We start from the raw sequence: 17,548 nt of genomic DNA on the forward strand, positions 1-17,548 counted from the left end.
GGCTAGGGGTCGAATTGGAGCTGTAGCCATCGGCCTACGCCAGAGCCACAGCAATGCGGGATCCGAGCCGCGTCTGCAACCTACACCACAGATCACGGCAACGCCAGATCCTTAACCCACTGAGCAAGGGCAGGGACTGAACCCGCAACCTCATGGTTCCTAGTCGGATTCGTTAACCACTGCGCCACGACGGGAACTCCTCTTTCTGAAGTTTACTTCTGGTAGAGTGAAATCCTGATTAGTTCCTGTGACTCTATGGTGGATGTAGACTAGAAATGTAAAATTAGGAATATCACCAAATGATTAACTAACACAATAATTTAACTTAGAAATTGCCTGAGAGTTCTATGGAGGTATATTATTTTGCATGTGTAAAGTATGTGTAAAATAGATTATGTACAAGATAATGACCTTATATATGAGCCATATAACTGTAAATATTTATTTTATAGAGCCCTAACCCAGAAACACTAAAGAAAAAGCATTTAATTTTGTGTTTGGATTCACCAGAGTTCCAAAAGACATTTTTATTACCTATTCATCCTGTCCTCACAGAGTGAAAGAATTTCATGATGTAAACATATTTAGTAGAAAGTAAAGACACTTATAACTACAATAAACACACACATATAAACAGACACTCGAAGTGTAGAATGCACACCTAGCTATTTGTTGCCCATGAGTAGATTTATCATTTACCCTTTCTTACAAAGCAGCAACTTTATGATCAGTCACCAACTCAGTTCCTACTGAATTGTTACAGGACCTTCTGCACATACTGGAAATTTACAAGCATGCTGGCTTTCCCTGTCACAGACTACCCTTGGGAGTGCAGGAAGGAAAGAGTCCCAGTGGTCCCACCTGGGACTGCTTCACTGGCCTTATGGCACATGCTGTGAGAGCGGCATTAGACCCAGGGCCTCTGCAGTAAGAAACTGCAGTGGGAATCTGTTTTCAGGCTCGGGGACACAGAATCCCATCTTCCACTTCTTTGCAGTAGTTTTCCAGATGGCCTTTTGCTTGTGATCTTGTTGGGTCAGACTTTAATTGAATCTGTATGATGTTAAATAAGTTTCATTGTTGATCTCTGTCACATAGCTTTATAAAGGACTAGGAGAAGTTACATATACATATGTTCCAGAGTGACCTTCTTTAAGCTGTTGATACCCAGATGACATTAGCCCAACCTGATGTCAACCATTCAGCAACATTTATTTCTAGCCATTCTCAGTCTGCCCTCCCTTTCCATATGTACATCATTTAATCAAGAAAATTTTAGTCAGTATCAGGTAAGAAATTTAGGATAATTGTTGATGAAAAATCATACATCAAACTCAGTATTTCCAATTTCTTCACTAATAAGGAAGTATAAATATATTGAAGATACAGAACAATAGATTCCTAGGGCACTCTTTCTGAACACAGAAGTAGCTTATTCTAAACAGATGAATAATTTATTCAGAAAAAAATAATGTTCTACTTGTGAAAAGCTTAGTGAAACATTTTATTAAAACTTCATCAATTACTTAAACTATAACATTTCTCTATAGATGGTATATGTACATAAAAAATACCTGTTGATCTTTATTGAAATCTTTTATCATGTCTGAATAATAGCTTGTAATACTATAAATCTTTATTTCCTCCTATATTTTAAAAACAAATTGCCTGCAGTTACCGCCTGTGATTTTATGTTGTAAAATCCTTTGCATATGCCATTTGGGAGTAACTCAGTTCATTTTGTAATGCATCAAAGTAGGGAATGATTTTGTTATATCACCATACCCCATCTATTAAAATAGCCCACCTTTCCTGACTGGATTTAGACTGAGTGGTTGGAGTGATTACAGTGCAGGCTAGCAGAGAACTCACAGCTGTAGGGCTTTCTTGTTGGAAGGCAGGTTCTGTACCCTTGGAGTTGCCTAGGCAGGGCTGGATCAGCTGGCTGGCTGGGACATAGTTGTGTGGATTCATGCCTTCCACAGCTGTTGACTAGATCACCTTTAAGATGCCTTCTAATTCTGCGAGCCCTCAGGTCTTGTCTTTCTTTTTTGGAAAGCCACTCTTGGGGCTTAGCCAAGTTTATCATAAGCAAATGAATTTAACCCACAAAGCAGGCAAGTGTTAACATCTCTCACTCCTTTCCTCCTTACTTTTGGCTGTAGGGAGGGAGCACTATGTTCTGTTAAGTGGACAACTGACCATCTGTGACCATTTTTAGAGAGAGCATCTGGCAGTAGCTGCCTGTTTAACAGAGAGTGATGTGTCTAGAGGGCAGTAGGTTAAGGAAACCCTATCTGTGTCTTACATGGTGAATACTTGCTTTTACTGAGCTTTTGCACATTAAAGATACTCTCACCGGAACTAGATTTACTAAGTGGGCTTGGAAATGAAATTTAAATGCTTCTGTTTGCTGATTCGATGTCAATTTGGGTAGCAAACTGATGTCTCAAAATTTCATTTTCATGCTACACCCCTTTATGATGCCCTAATACACATCCATTTTGTTTTCACTTCCGGTAATTAAGTTTTCAATTAAAAAAAGTATGTTATTGGGACACATTCTCCTTAGTACAGTTCTTTGTTTCTGAAAGAAAGAAATAGGTGAATGAATTCCTATCTTTCAATACATAACAAGCTTTTTAAATTATTTTTTTAAGTGAGGCATTATGGCACTGCATAAAAAGATGGTAACAGATGTGGCTGCTGCCTAAAACAAGAGGGATTAAACCAGAAGATTAAATTAGCTTATTTGTCCAATTTTCTCCCAAATTTCTGATTAAGTAAATTTAATTCTACTTAATAATGAAAGTTATTTTAGAACATTTTACTCTAGAGCCTTAAAGCTCCATTCCCTGAGAAGTAGAATGTTTTGTTTAAGTGGCTAAAAAGATTCTTGTGTCTTTATCAGTGTAATATAAATATTGGCAGAGTAGTGGATATATTTGATGTTGCTGGTTTGTTCTAGTTTAATGGTTTTAAAATGTATAGTTTGGTTTTATTAGAGGTAGTTTACTTTGGGGCAGTTGGATAAAAAGCATTAGGCTTGATTTACTGTTTATGTGATTTGGTCTAAATTGTGGTTTGTGGTATTCTTTAAGATTTTGAATCTTTGTAATGATTATTTTCACTTTTTTTGGCACTTTCAATGTTTAGTTCAGTTTTAAATGGAATTTTTATTTATTTTTTCTTATCAAGCAGTCTTAATTATAATCTTTATTTTTTATTTTCTTATCAAGTAGTCTTAATTATAAATTAAATGGAATTTTTAAATGTTTGCTACATTCATCACACAATAAACTGAAGCAAAATCAATAGCACACTGCTATTCCCACATAATAGACTAAATTGTAATAATTTGTTCCTCTTTTTTTTAACTGTTTATTTGAGAAAGTGGCTTCAAATTCTGAAGTTTCTAGTCATAAAAGGACTGTTTTAATAAGCTGATGTCAGAAACCTCTCTTAATTGTTTTGTCTTTGTAGCATAGAGGGAAAGGGGGGATTCTTTAGATAGTCCTGTTGTTAGTTTAGCATTTAGGACACTGATATTAGATAATCTTTAGCTTCTGTTTTGCCAAAGAATTGTGCTATTAAATTTCACAGCAGGCATGATTAATAGCAGGCTATTTAGCACCAATTGAAAAGATCCAAAATATTTAAAATCATACCTTCGGAACTCACAGATCTTTTTTGAGAAATCTAAAGTTAGTAAACTCATTTACTGCTGGGAGTGGGACTCTAAAGAAACGGTCCCTGGTTAGTAATGTAATTTTAGAGTCCCTTAGTCAGTTTGTGTGGAGTCATGGTAAAACTTTGTCAGATCTCTGGGCATTATCCTTCAGCATAGCAGACTAGGATTCACTTGTGTGGTTACATGTCTCATGAACGAAAATAGAGCACGACCACTGGTGAGCCAAATTGACATGGCTAGAGGAAGTTGTAATCTTTCCTTCAGTCAAGGCAGAACAAGATTTGGGGACATAAAGGAGACCAGTTCGGTCAGAGAGGGTTCATTGTGAACCTTACTATAATAGCGATTTTGTTTTGAAGAGCATTAGAATCACTCACTTTACGAAATATGGAAGTCGAGTTGTATAGCAAGCCTGCGTCTTTTCAGAGACTGCTCTCATCCTTCTTACACAAGGGAGCCTTAGATAACACTCAGAGTCTTTGGAAGCATGCTACAGGTTAAAATCCTCAAAATGTGGTTGCTCTGAACTTTCTGACTGCCTCACTTGAGATGGAGTAAAAAAAAAAAAATACATGATATTTTATAACAAAATCTTCCTAATGGTGAATGATTTCAAGTGGACCCATACTGACTTCTGGCTTATAAATTCATTTCAGATGATCTAGTGCCTTGATACTGACTATAGTTGAATTATCTGTATCATTACAGATGTCAGCATTCTTCTGTGTTAAAGTAATGTATAGTCAAAATATAAATATTGTGAAGCATACTGTCCAGATTAGTTTTGACTTCATAAAGCAGCACTGGTTTCTGCATTTATTTGTTAATAGACCATTGGTGTAAAAATTCCAATAATGTTATTGCTGTCATTTACCACAGGCGAGATCTTTGGGGACATAACCTCATATTTTTTGCCTTTCTCCAGTTCTTCCCATGCTTTACCACAGTTAATATTCACTTTTTATAGAAATAATTGCTCTGAACAGGATCCGATTACACTCTTTTATTCTTTTCTTTCAAATAATTACAAAATAAGTTCGTTTAACTGAAGTCAGTAGACTTCTTAAAGGGATGATTTTGGAAACTATATACTATGTAGGTCATAAAACTGACTTTGGGTACACATTGTAATGAAAGAAACAGTTTAAAAATACTGTATTTCATTTCCTTCACTGTTTTTTTGTTTGTTTGCTTTTTTGCTTTTTTAGGCTGCCCTCACGGCATATGGAGGTTCCCAGGGTAGGGATCTAATCAGAGCTACAACTGCTGGCCTATGCCGCAGCCCACACCAATGCCAGATCTGAGCTTTGTCTCTGACCTACACCACAGCCGACGGCAACCCTGGATCCTTAACCCACTGAGCAAGGCCAGGGGTGAAACCCGCAACCTTGTGTTTCCTAGTCAGATTAGTTTCTGCCAGTACCACAACAGAACTCCTTCACTGTTAAATATCTTTTAGGTTAACCATTTCTTTCTTTTCTTTTCTTTTTTTTCTTTTTGTGAGTCCATTTAAAATTTCTTTTTTATTTTTTTAAATTAAAAAAATTTTTTTTAAATTGTTGCTTTTGGAATTGATTAGCAATGAGATCCTGCTGTATAGCATTGGGAACTATGTCTAGACACTTATGATGGAGCATGATAATGGGAGAAAAAAAATGCATACATGTATGTGTAACTTGGTCACCAAGTTGTATAGTAGAAATAAGTTAACCATTTCTTATGTTGTATTTAATCTGTTATTGAGACAAAACATGTTGAAACTTAAACTTTAGGGAATACTGAACTATTTTTTCTTAATTTAGCAAGAGAGCAAAAATTTTTGAATATTTTCTTCTCTGCATTATCCAACAATGCCAAATATGATTGATATTCAAATCACAATTTAGAGCTTCAGAATTTAAAAATTTGAAAAAACAATACCAGGAATTCCCATTGTGGCTCAGTGGTAACAAACCCGACTTGTATCCATGAGGATGTGGGTTTGATCCCTGGCCCCACTCAGTGGGTTAAGGATTTAGAGTTGCCACAAACTGTGGTGTTGGTCACAGATGTGGCTCAGATCCGGCATTGCTGTGGCCGTGGCATAGGCTGCCATCTGCAGCTCTGATTCGACCCCTAGCCTGGGAACTTCCATTAAGGATCCAGCATTGCCACAGCTGTGGTGTAGGTGGCAGATGTGGCTTGGATATGATCCCTGGCCCAGGAACTTCTATATGCTGTGGATGTGGCCGGAAAAAAAAAAAAAATGAAAAAACCCCTAATACCTCAGAAGAAGTGGAGGATCCGTTTCTAAAATTCCCATTACAAAAAAACAAATACTGTTACATGAAGACAATAAAAAAAGAAAAGATTTTCATTTGGCAATTTGCATCTATCTCTATTTAAGGACAAAATGTGTGCAGGTTAATGAAACTAAAAACTATACGAAAGTTACAGTTAACCATCTGTTTGTCTTTCCTTAAATTCTTTTTCTTGGGGGAAAGGTTTATCTTCCATTCTAAAATATTTTTGATACTTTCTGGACAAAGTTAGAGATGTATCTCTTCCTGCCATTTATGTGAAAATCTTGCTCAGCTTTTAAGTTTTAACTCTCCGGAGAATCCTCTTGGGACCCCTTGTGGTATCAGTCACTCCTGTGGTACATCATTTACAATGCTCTATTATAGGAGGCTCATGGCATTGACAGTTAAAAGAAAAACATCAGTTGGCTAAATTTCATGTCTGCTGCCTAGGTTTAACTTACAAGCTCAACAGTTTATTGACAAATTAAACCCTGGTTGTTTGCCTAATCTTTTAGATAGGGATAATGATAATAATAGCTATTTTAGAATGTAGGAAGATTAAATGACTGAATACATGTAAAGTGCCTAGTAAATTGCAGTGTAAGTCCTCAACAAATGTTAGCTCTTGTAGTTGTTTTTAAAATAAAGCATGGAAATGTGTGTTTAAAAATTTTTTTTCTCCTTGTAACTTACCATAATCATTAGATATTAGATACTTCTTGAGCTTTAATGAATTTACCCAGGGACTGCATTAAAATTTAGTAGGTCTGGGTGAGGCCTGAAATTTTTGTATTTCTTCCCACTTTGAGAAGCAAGGGTCTGGACCAGGGGCAGGCCAACTTTTTCTGTAATATTTCAGATAGTAAATATCTTGAGACTTGTGGGTGTTATGAACTGAATGTTAATGTTCCCACCAAATTCATATGTTGACGCCCAAACTGTTAATGTGACTGTATTTGAAGTTGAGGGAGTGATAACTATTAAATGAGGTCATATGGGTAGGGCTCTAATCCAACAGGGCTGATGCCCTCATCAGAAAAGGAAGAGGTGTTCCCGTCGTGGCTCAGCAGGTTAACAACCCAACTAGTATCCATGAGGATGCAGATTCGATCCCTAGCCTCACTCAGTGGGTTAAGGATCCGGCATTGCTGCAAGCTGTGACAGAGGTGGCAGATGTGGCTTGGATTGGGTGGTGTTGTGGGGTAGGCTGATAGCTGTAGCTATGATTCAACCCCTAGCCCAGGGACTTCCATGTGCTGCAGGTGTGGCCCTAAAAGGAAAAAAAAAAAAAAAAAAGAAGAAGAAGAAGAAGAAGAAGAAAAGGAAGAGATACCAGAACTCTGTCTCCACGATGTGAAGTACTGAGAAGGTAACTGTCTACAAGCCAGGAAGAGAGCACTCATTAAAAACAGACCCCTTCCAGACCTTGATCTTGGACCCTCAGTGTATGATATTTTGTCCTGGCAGCCTAAGCAGACTAATACAGTATAGGGAGCCATATGATGTCTTTCACAGGTGTCCACCTCTTTCAGTGCTGTACAAAACAGCATAGAAAATATATCAGTGCGTGAGTTTTGGCTATGTTCCAATAAAGCTTTATTTATGGAGACTGAAATTTGAGTTTCATGTAATTTTGATCTGTCGCAAAATATTGTTTAAAATTTTTTCTAACCATTCAAAAATAGAAAAATCATTTTTAGCTGGAAGGTGATCCAGAGGCAGTAGGCTGTATTACTACAGTTTGCAAATTCCAGATGTAGTCCTGATATCCTTGCTCTTTAAAATGTCGTCCCAGAATCAGGAGCATAATCTTGAATTGTATTTAAATGCTGAATTTCAGGTTTCCCCATCCATTCTCCAGACTTACTGAGTCAGAGTCTCCATTTTAATAAATTACAGGGTGATTAGTATGCGCAGTATGGAAACACTGGTCTAGATGACCTAGTAATAGTTTTCCTATAGCTAGTGTTAATCTTTATAACTTATCAATGTTTAATTCTAGTTTGTTATTCTTATTGGAAACTTTTCATAAATTTGTTTTTGTGGAGTTCTGGTTGTGGCACGGCAGAAACAAATCCGACTAGTATCCATGAGAATGCAGTTCGATCCCTGGTCTTGCTCAGTGGGTTGGGGATCTGGTGTTGCTGTGAGCTGTGGTGTAGGTCGCAGATGCAGCTTGGATCCCGCATGGCTGTGGCTGTGACATAGGCTGGCAGCCATAGCTCCAGTTCAGCCCCTTGCCTGGAAACTTCCATATGCTGTGGGTGCGGCCCTAAAAAGCAAAAAATAAAATTAAAAAAAAAATTGTTTTCATGCCTTCTAGGTTCCTATGTTGATGACTTTCTTAATTGTTAGGCCAATTCCAGTTTTCATTTTTGTTAGTACTAAACCTTCCTTTAATCCATGTTTGTTGCATTTTTTTTATTGTTTATCTTGTTTCTAGTCACATTTCCCTATGTGTCTCAGCTTACACATGGAGAAAAACATGGCCTTTCATGGGTATCATCATTCAGTTAGTACCTTTCTCCCAAACATCCAAGGAGTAGATGAATCACAGGCTTTTGGGTATAATCTTCTGGTTTGGGCCCTTTGTTCCTGTATTTTGCTTGCTACTAAGTACTCAATCACAGATTCGTTCTTTCATCCTCAGATATTTACCAGGCTCACTATTGTAGTCCCTACATTGGGCATAACATTTGAGGGACTTAAAAGGAAGACAAATCATTACAACTAAAATAAAGTGAGATGAATTCTTCGATAGTGGATGTCAAATTGTTGTTACGGCATTTGGCAGAAGCCTGTGAATTATGTGTATTTTGAGACCTAACGGAAGAGTAGGATCAGCCAGGCCCTGGGGCAGGGGCAAATAGAAGTTATGCAAGGACCCGATAAAATATGATAAAATAAAATAATAAAAAAATACACTGTAGTTACAGGATCTTTAATAGACCCCATGCAAGGAAAGGACTCTGAAACTTAAACTTCATAGCTTTAGGGTAATTCTACCTCTGCAAAGAGGGAATGGCAGAACCCAGGAAATATTTAGGGACTGGTGAAATTTATGTGGGATAGCCAGGAGGTAAGGGAGACCATGTTCTGGAGCAACCACAGGGTTACTCTGACCAGCACAAAGCCGGAGAGGCCCTTGGCAAGAGGCCGGCACCTGGTAAGGAACATGAGGGAATTGGGGCTTTATCTTGAGGGCAGTGTGAAGACATGGAGTGAATTTCATGCAAGCAAGGGGCCTTTTTGAATTTATCTTTATTGATGTCTTTCTGTTGCCGTGTGTGTAGAATATCATATAAAGAGGTTAGACACAAAGCAGCTCAGAACAGCTTCTTCCTTGAAAGAGTCATTTCTGTGAGCTTCCTTTTCAGTTTCTGGTTCAGAGATGTTATAAAAGTCTATACTCCAGGTTTGCTGCCGTCCCTGCTGTACATGGCAGTTTCCATGTACACAAACAATAAATTAAAATTTCTTCAGAAAACAGCTTATTCTGTTGTTTTAAATTACTTTATGGTCAACTTTTAGGGATTACGATCACTGTATAATATATTATCCACCAAATAAACAAATTTGGAAATTTCACTGTGCCAGATCCTCTTCAAAAATTATTTACAAAGTATTAGGTAAGATCCCATATCTGAAGGAAAAAACACATTATTTTAACATGTAAGGGAAAGATATTTGGACCTTATCCCTTTCTTTAAGCCAGTTCTGTAACTGTGTTAGTTAAAGTGTTTTAATTTATCCTTCATTTTGGTTGAATTAACTCTCAGGAGGCACCCAGTCGTAAATCTAATGACATATCCTGTCTCCCGAGAAAGCCTAATTATTCTTGATTTGGCCTTCTCATTTTAGGTAACTGTGATATTGCCAAGTTAATTAAATTCTGTGTTTTTAAATGATCAAAGAAATAAAGGAAACATAGCCATGGATTTCATAAACCTGTAACACAAAACTTTTCTTTGAATCCACAGCATGAAGCCAGGAGCATTTAGTAGTCACCCAAAAGGAGAATATTTTTTAACCCTCTCAGATGCTATCATTGAGCTTTGCCATGGAGCCACAGCACTGTTTATAAAGCCTTCATTAGTACTGTGTGACTACAGTGAAGACAGTGTTATATGGAACTCAATAGGTCTTAGATAAAGAGGCTCCTATGCATTCCTGGGGCTGTTCTCTTGGGCCCTACTAGAAGGCTTGTAACACAGAAGCTTTTTGGCGTTGCAAATCAGATGAACTCCATTTAGAAATTGCTGATAATGGGCTGCAGTTACCATTAAATTAGTGTAAATTAATTACCAGCTAATTAATTGCAAAACTGAAACCATCTGCACAAAATGCAGTTTTGACTTCTGTAATTTCTTCTAATGCCTCACGAAGACATTACCTAGAAGACAGTGCCGATTAGAAATGCAAAATTTCTCCTTTTAGGGTTGATTCAATTCGTATTTTTCTCAGAAGTTTATATGTGTATGTTCTCCATTAATTTGCATTCCTTTTAAATTTAAAAAGTAATATATATTGATTCAGTGCACATAGTCTACCAGGCCCTATATTGGGCGCAAGGAGCCTTAACGTTAAGATGGCATGACTATCTCTGAAGTGTTTAAGTTCAGCCTGGGGGACCTATAGGAACAATATGATGATAGGTAAAATTGAGGTATAGTCAGAGTGTTCTGGAAGCACAGGGGATAAATGACTAATTTTATTGCCTGATGAAAAATGGTTTTCCCGGTAGAGAAATGGAGGAAAATCACTCTAACCAAAGGAGCTTAAAATGTGCAAAACCAAAAAGATTAAAAGAAGTAGCCTTACTGGTTTGCTATTGCTAAAAAAGAAGTTGCAAGGTAAGAGCAGTAGAGACCAAACCATAGAGTTAAAAAGGGGCCAGAGTGTTAAATAGGGTCCTTGTTTTAAGGACACTGGGTACCTTGAGAAATTATTTAGTCTTTGTCTTATATTGTAAGTAGTGCAGAGCTTTCAGAAGTTTTTAAGAGAAAGTGTCCTGGCTTGTTTAGACAAGTAAGTGATAAGATGATATTGTAGAGGAAAGGTTTAGAGAATGCAGTGAGCATGGGCCAGGGTGAGGAGCTACTGAAGATAGGACATCAATAAAATGGGTGTTGAAATAATCTAAAATAATAAGGTAGGTATAAACTAAGACAGTAGTTCACTGGAGAGAAGGCAGACGTGACCTTCTGGGAGTGCTTAGAACTTGACTTATTACATATGGGTCTGATTGGAGACTTTGATATATAGAGATTATGTACATCTAAGGAGCCTATGAAAAGATGCTGAACATCATTAGCCATTACAGAAATGCAAATTTATGCAGAACAGAAACAGACTCACAGACTTTGGAAACAAACTTATGGTTACCAAAGGGGACAGGTGGAATTGGCCTATGCATACTGTAATACCATGGAATGGATGGCCAGTCGGGGCCTGCTGTATAGCACAGGGAACTGTACCCAATATTCTGTGACAACCTATGTGGGAAAAGAATCTGAAAGGGAATGGATATGTGTATATGTATGACTGAATCCCTTTGTTGTATAGCAGAAATTATCATAACATTGTAAATCAACTGTACTTCAGTACAACTTTAAAAAATGAAAAAAGGGAGTTCTTCTATGGCACAATAGGTCAAGAATCTGACTGCAGCATCTCAGGTGGCTGCAGAGCTGCAGATTCAATCCCCAGCCCAGCGCAGTGGTTTAAAGAATCCATATTTACTGCAGCTGTGCAGCTTGGATTCATTCCCTGGCCTGGGAATTTCCGTATGCTGCGTGTGCAGCCATTAAAAAAAAAAAAAAAAGGAATATTATGTGAGTAGAATTGTGTAGTAAGTACTCTTTTTGACTGCTTAATTTTATTCAACATTAATTTTGTTTTGTTTGGTATTATTTGCTTTTTAGGGACACAGGTACGACATATGGAAGTTCCCAGGCTAGGGGTCAGATCATAGCTGCAGCTGCTGGCCTACATCACAGCCACAACAGCAATGCCAGATCCAAGCTGCATTTGCGAACTACACTGCAGCTCACAGCAGTGCTGGATTCTTACCCCTGAGTGAGCCCAAGGTTCGAACCTGCATCCTCATGGATACTAGTCAGGTTTGTTACTGCTGAGCCACAAGAGGAACTCCCTCAACATTGATTTTTGAGTCTTCTGTTTTCTTTGTCTATTTGCAGTTTGTTCTTTTTGATCACTGAATAGTCTTCCCGTGTGTGAATACACTACAATTGGTTTATCTATTTAGGACTCTAAATAAAGGTTCTGTAAGCATTAAAAAAAGAAAAGGTTAATGTTGTGGTAGAGATGTCTCTAGTAACTTAATATGTGCGTTTAGATTTGGGAAGATCTGGATGGTAAATTATTGATGTGCAGGTTGGAGTTAAGGCTGTACACTGATGCTGTGCTGCTGCAAGTGACCCAGCATTTTTCTGTCTTAGCTACCTTGAAGAACTAGCAAAGACTTGAGCAGAAAGAAACCCTTGTCAGCATAATTGTAAAATAAAAGATATTAGGTCATTTTCATGAACATGGAGCACATCCAACAGATCTAACTGAAATTTCTCTTACTGTGTGAAACTTTGAACGTTCTCATTTTCTGAATTGTAACTTTCATTGATATCTTTAAAAACAAATCATCTCCATAGACCTCAGGAAACTGAAATTGTTTCCATATTCTTCCCATATAGATAAGGTCATATTTATATACTTTGGTGCAATTCTAAACATTTATCAGTTTCTTTTACTTTACAAAAGATAGAGGAATGTTGAATAAGAAAGAAGCAAAAGGGAGCAGGCAAATCATTATGAGAGAAATATAGCTGGCAAATTCCAAACTGTACCTTGTAGCACATCACAGAAGATATTTTGTACTCATCATTATTTGAAAGCCTTTTTCTGACTTTTTGTGTAACTCAGTTGAATGCAGTAGCCTGTACTATTATAGTTTGTATTGTTTCCTCTTAAATTCGGAGGATTATAAAGAGCATTAAAATCACAGTGTCCCCTGAAAGAATAAATGCCTTTTACTCTTGTGCTATATTTTGTATTGTATCACAGTTATATCACTGGTACCCTATGGGTATTATACCTGACAAATTTATTTCCAATTAAAAAAATAATTTAGCGAGAGAAAAGGAAGGCAGCAGTAAGTGCTTATATTTTCTTAAATATTTTTCTCCGTCTTTAAAAAAAATTATGGTTCAACTTTCCATATCAAACCCAAAAAAGTAATAGGAAAAAAGAATTTTGATAGTTTTTCCTGGACTTTTTATATTCTTGTTCTTGAATAGTCATCACCTTTCAAAATGCTCTAAAACATGAAAAGCTCTGTGAAAAACATCTGTCTTGTTATTAAATGAGGTGTAATTTGTGAACCAAAAAAACCTACTCCTTTTTTAAAAAAGATACATATAGTTGGTTTTTTTTCCAAGAAGGAGGTTGATGCATTTGCCTAAATGGTCATCACTTTTGTAGGTTTGAAGTTGTTTTACTAATTTAGCAGCTGTGTGGCAAGTTTTGATGGAGGCAATGGTGGGTGGGGAGGGAGACTAAGTTGCATCTATTGTTTTTTTAATATATAAAATGCCTAAAAAGTTAATGTTTAGTAGTTTTCTTGAGAACCCATTTGGTCTGTAGAAGAGGAACTTTTTTAGTATCTAAATTAGCTTGCTGTGTTTCATATGCATATGTTTGGTTTTCCTTTAAAAAAGGAGAAAGAAAGAAAAGAATAAAGAAATCCGTCTATCCTAACTGCATAGCACAGATAACCCTTTGACCTTTGGCGCTAGGTAAAGATTTACAGTACTTTTGGAGCCTCACTCCTCATGCCTGACTGAAAAGAACCCTAAAAAAAGTGAGACCCCTGTGGAGATGGGAAAAATAAGCAGGATAAGGAAGTTCCATTATTTCAAGTGGCTGTGTTTTTATTTAACCAGCCTGTAAAGTGAAATACCAGTTGTGATGTGTTTCCAGTTTTGAGTCTGATGTCACTTGGGTTTGGGGGGCTGATGTTGGAGTGTTTAGAGTGAGAGATGCCAGAGGCAAGTGTCTTTCCCTGTTTCCTTCACTCTCAGCAAATATCCCTTCCTGCTGTTCCAGCAAACTAAATTTCCACTTGAAAGGTCTTTTCTTTAGGGAAAGCAAAACAACAGAAAACTTAAAAAAAAAAAAAAAAAAAAAAAAAAAAAAAAGCAGGCACTTTAAGATATGGGTAAGAATGGGAATCACCAGTTGTTTCTCTTCATATGTTTTCTTCAGATATCAGATATAAAAAGTATATGAGGACAAGATTAGTCCCACTGTTTGTCTTCAGAAAAAGTGTAAATAACATTTCAAATTAAGGTCTTCAAATTAATAGACACTGTAATAGTTTAATGATATTCACATTTATTTAATAATTATTTAACTAAGGACTTTATACTGAATCCTTGACTTTATGTATCTCTCTCTTAAAATATCCCATTCCTGCACTTCATATTTGTATTTAAATTTATTTTAAGGTTTTATTTTCTGCTTACTTTCTACATGTACTAATAAAGCCTCATTAAAATATAACAAATAAAAGTCATGTTTCCTTGGTATTAGGAAGATGCTCATAGGTATTGATCAGCTCTTGATTGTTTTATAGGCCAGAACTTTCCAGTGGTATTTTTATCAATGAACGAAAAACTTCAGTAGGCTTTTACTTCTTCCTGTTTTTAAGAATCTGTAACCATGGTAAAATGCTTGACATGAATTGTGAACAACAGTTTTCCTTACAGAAAAGAAAACTCTTGTTGTAGGAAATTAAATCAATACTGTCCATTAATCATACTGCATGTCAACCTCAGACCACTCTGGAAGTTTCTGATGAATGTAAAGAATCTTTAGATGTGTGAGGTCTTTAAAGATCTAAGTAAGTTAAAGGAGAGGAGGTTTTTTAAATAACCACATTAGCACATGAAAGAAACTTCAGAGTGGATAGAAAAAAACATTTGCTGCCTAGCTGTTATTATACTGGAGGTTTTGTTTTGTAAGTTTGTTCTTACAAAAACTTAGTTAATGCAAATGTTAAGCTTTGTACTAATTATATACTCGGAGAGGTGGAAGGAAGTTACAAAACAGGCATTACTGGAGGAAAATATTTTTTATCTTAACCTTTAAAAATATTTGTTTATGTTTGTTTCGTAATGTACATAAAAGGACAGTCACAAAAAATGTACATTTATAAAGTTACATAATGAGTAATAAATATGCATGGTAGTAAAAAAAATGATCAGTGGAGGTGAAATAAACAAATTTGGAAATGACTATTCTAAAATACAGTTGGTTATTTATACATAAACTACCCCGGTTACAAAGCTTTACAGTCTAGAAGGGGAAATAGACATTAATCAAATCACCACATAAATTATAATTGCAGATTTTTTCAATTGCAAACTTTGGTAAGCATAGAAAGATATAAGACATAGAGAGTTATAAGTTGTAGGGGACGCTGTATAGATTCTGAGTAGAGGGTTGAGGTTGGTTTTCCTGGGATAATGAATTGAGATCTGAAGGATAATAGAAGTTAACTAGGTGAAAGACCCTTATGGGATAATGAAAGATTGAAAGAAGGCATGGCATAAACTGTAATCATAGACTAATCATCAATGCAAGCAAAGTACTGTTACATTTCTTTTTTTTTTTTTTTTTTAAAGGGCAACACTCGAGGCACATGGAGGTTCCCAGGCTAGGGGTCTAATCAGAGCCTACCCCACAGCCACAGCAATGCAGGATCTGAGCCACATCTGTGACCTACACCATAGCTCACAGCAATGCCAGATTCTGAACCCACTGAGTGAGGCCAAGGATCTAACCTGCAACCTGTTGGTTCCTAGTTGGATTTGTTTCCACTGCAGCCAGGACAGAAACTCCATATTTTCGTGTCTTAACTTGATTTAGCAGTTGATTTGGATAAGCTGCTGTGATAACATAATCCTGATAGAGTTGATTGAAATTGTACTTTTTTTTCCTTGCATTTTGATGTTTGAACTCTTCAAAGACTTTGAGTAACATCCCAGAATGTAGGCTGCTCTATGTAAGTGGAGGCTTCTTGAATTAGCCAAGATGAGTGACTCTGTTGAGTTGCTTCAGCTGAAGGTGAAAATGGTATCTTAGCTTTCTCAGCATGCCACGATGTAAACAGCAACTAGGAAACCTGTGCAGACAGTAGGCACCACATTTTGTCTGATTATCATAGTTTATATATCTTCCCTGGCGGATTGTGTAAATATATCTAACTAGAGTCATTATTCCAAATTTATATACCTCTTGCTTCCTTCTAAAAAGATTTATAGTAATGCAATATAGAAACACAAAATTCAGTGAAATAAAAAAGAAATAGGTAGGAGTTCCTGCTGTGGAGCATCGAGATGGGTGGTGTCCCTAGAATGCTGGGACTCAGGTTCCATCCCTGGCCTGAACAGTGGGTTGGGGATCCAGCGGCATTGCCACAATTGCAGCATAGATCACAACTGTAGCTCAGATCTGATCCCTGGCCAAGGAACTCCATGTGCCATGGGGTGGCCAAAAAAAAAAAAAAAAAAAAAAAAAAGAAAAAAGAAAGAAATAGGTAATATTAGAAATTTAAAGTCCAGTGTTAGTAATGATTCATTTACATAGTGGTCGTGTAAATTGATACACAGCTTTTCTATGGATAATTAGGCAACACCAGAAGGAGGTGAGAGCAATATACATACTCGTTTTATCCAACAACTCCATTAATAGAACCAGTCATAAGAAGGTAATAATGAACATGCACAAACCTTTAACCACAAGGATGTTCACTCTAGTGTACAGGATTATAATTGTGAAAAGCTAGAGAAAACTAAAATATTCAGCTACAAAGATTTAATAAACTGTGGTACAGCCATACAATTTAAATAAATGTAGACATTAGAGGGAATGTTTCAGAAGAATATATAATATAAATAGTTGTCCATAGTATGTTAAGTGAAAAAAGCAGGTTATAAAATACAAAAAATACTGAGTATGTGCACGTATGGATAGGAACAGAAATGAAAAAACGTATAAACTATTGTTCACAATGCTTAGTTGTGGGTACTGGCTTTAAGGATATTTTGTTCTTTCTTTTGGCTTGTCCATGTTTAATAAATTTTCTGTAACAAACATATATATGGTCATAATGAGAAAAAACAGTAATGTATATCTTATTAATGTAAAAAAAATTTAATATACTTGATTTACAATGTTCTGTCAATTTCTGCTGTACAGCAGTGACCCAGTCATACACATATATATATACTTTTTTTTTTCTCATATCATCTTCTATCATGTTCCATCACAAGTGATTAGATAGGAGGAGTTCCCGAGGTGGCTCAGTGGTTAATGAATCTGACTAGGAATCATGAGGTTGCAGGTTTAATCCCTGGCCTCACTCACTGGGTTAAGGATTCGGCGTTGCTGTGAGCTGTGGTGTAGGTCGCAGACCTGGCTTGGATCCCGTGTTGCTGTGTCTGTGACATAGGCTGGCGGCTACAGCTCCGATTAGACCCCAAGCCTGGGAACCTCC

General features: G+C 36.7%; 1 protein-coding gene across 4 annotated transcripts in view; it reads left to right on the forward strand.

Moving 5' to 3' along the window:
- The window catches only part of PRTG (protogenin), a 145,193-nt gene that overhangs the window by 75,341 nt on the left and 52,304 nt on the right, over positions 1-17,548 (forward strand). The gene's annotated exons all lie outside the window — the stretch shown is intronic.

This window comes from Sus scrofa, chromosome 1 (assembly GCF_054392235.1).
Source record: "Sus scrofa isolate SSC_HxYL_T2T_F1_AM1 chromosome 1, Sscrofa_HxYL_maternal_Yorkshire_Landrace_v2.0, whole genome shotgun sequence".
Taxonomy (NCBI): Eukaryota; Metazoa; Chordata; class Mammalia; order Artiodactyla; family Suidae; genus Sus; species Sus scrofa.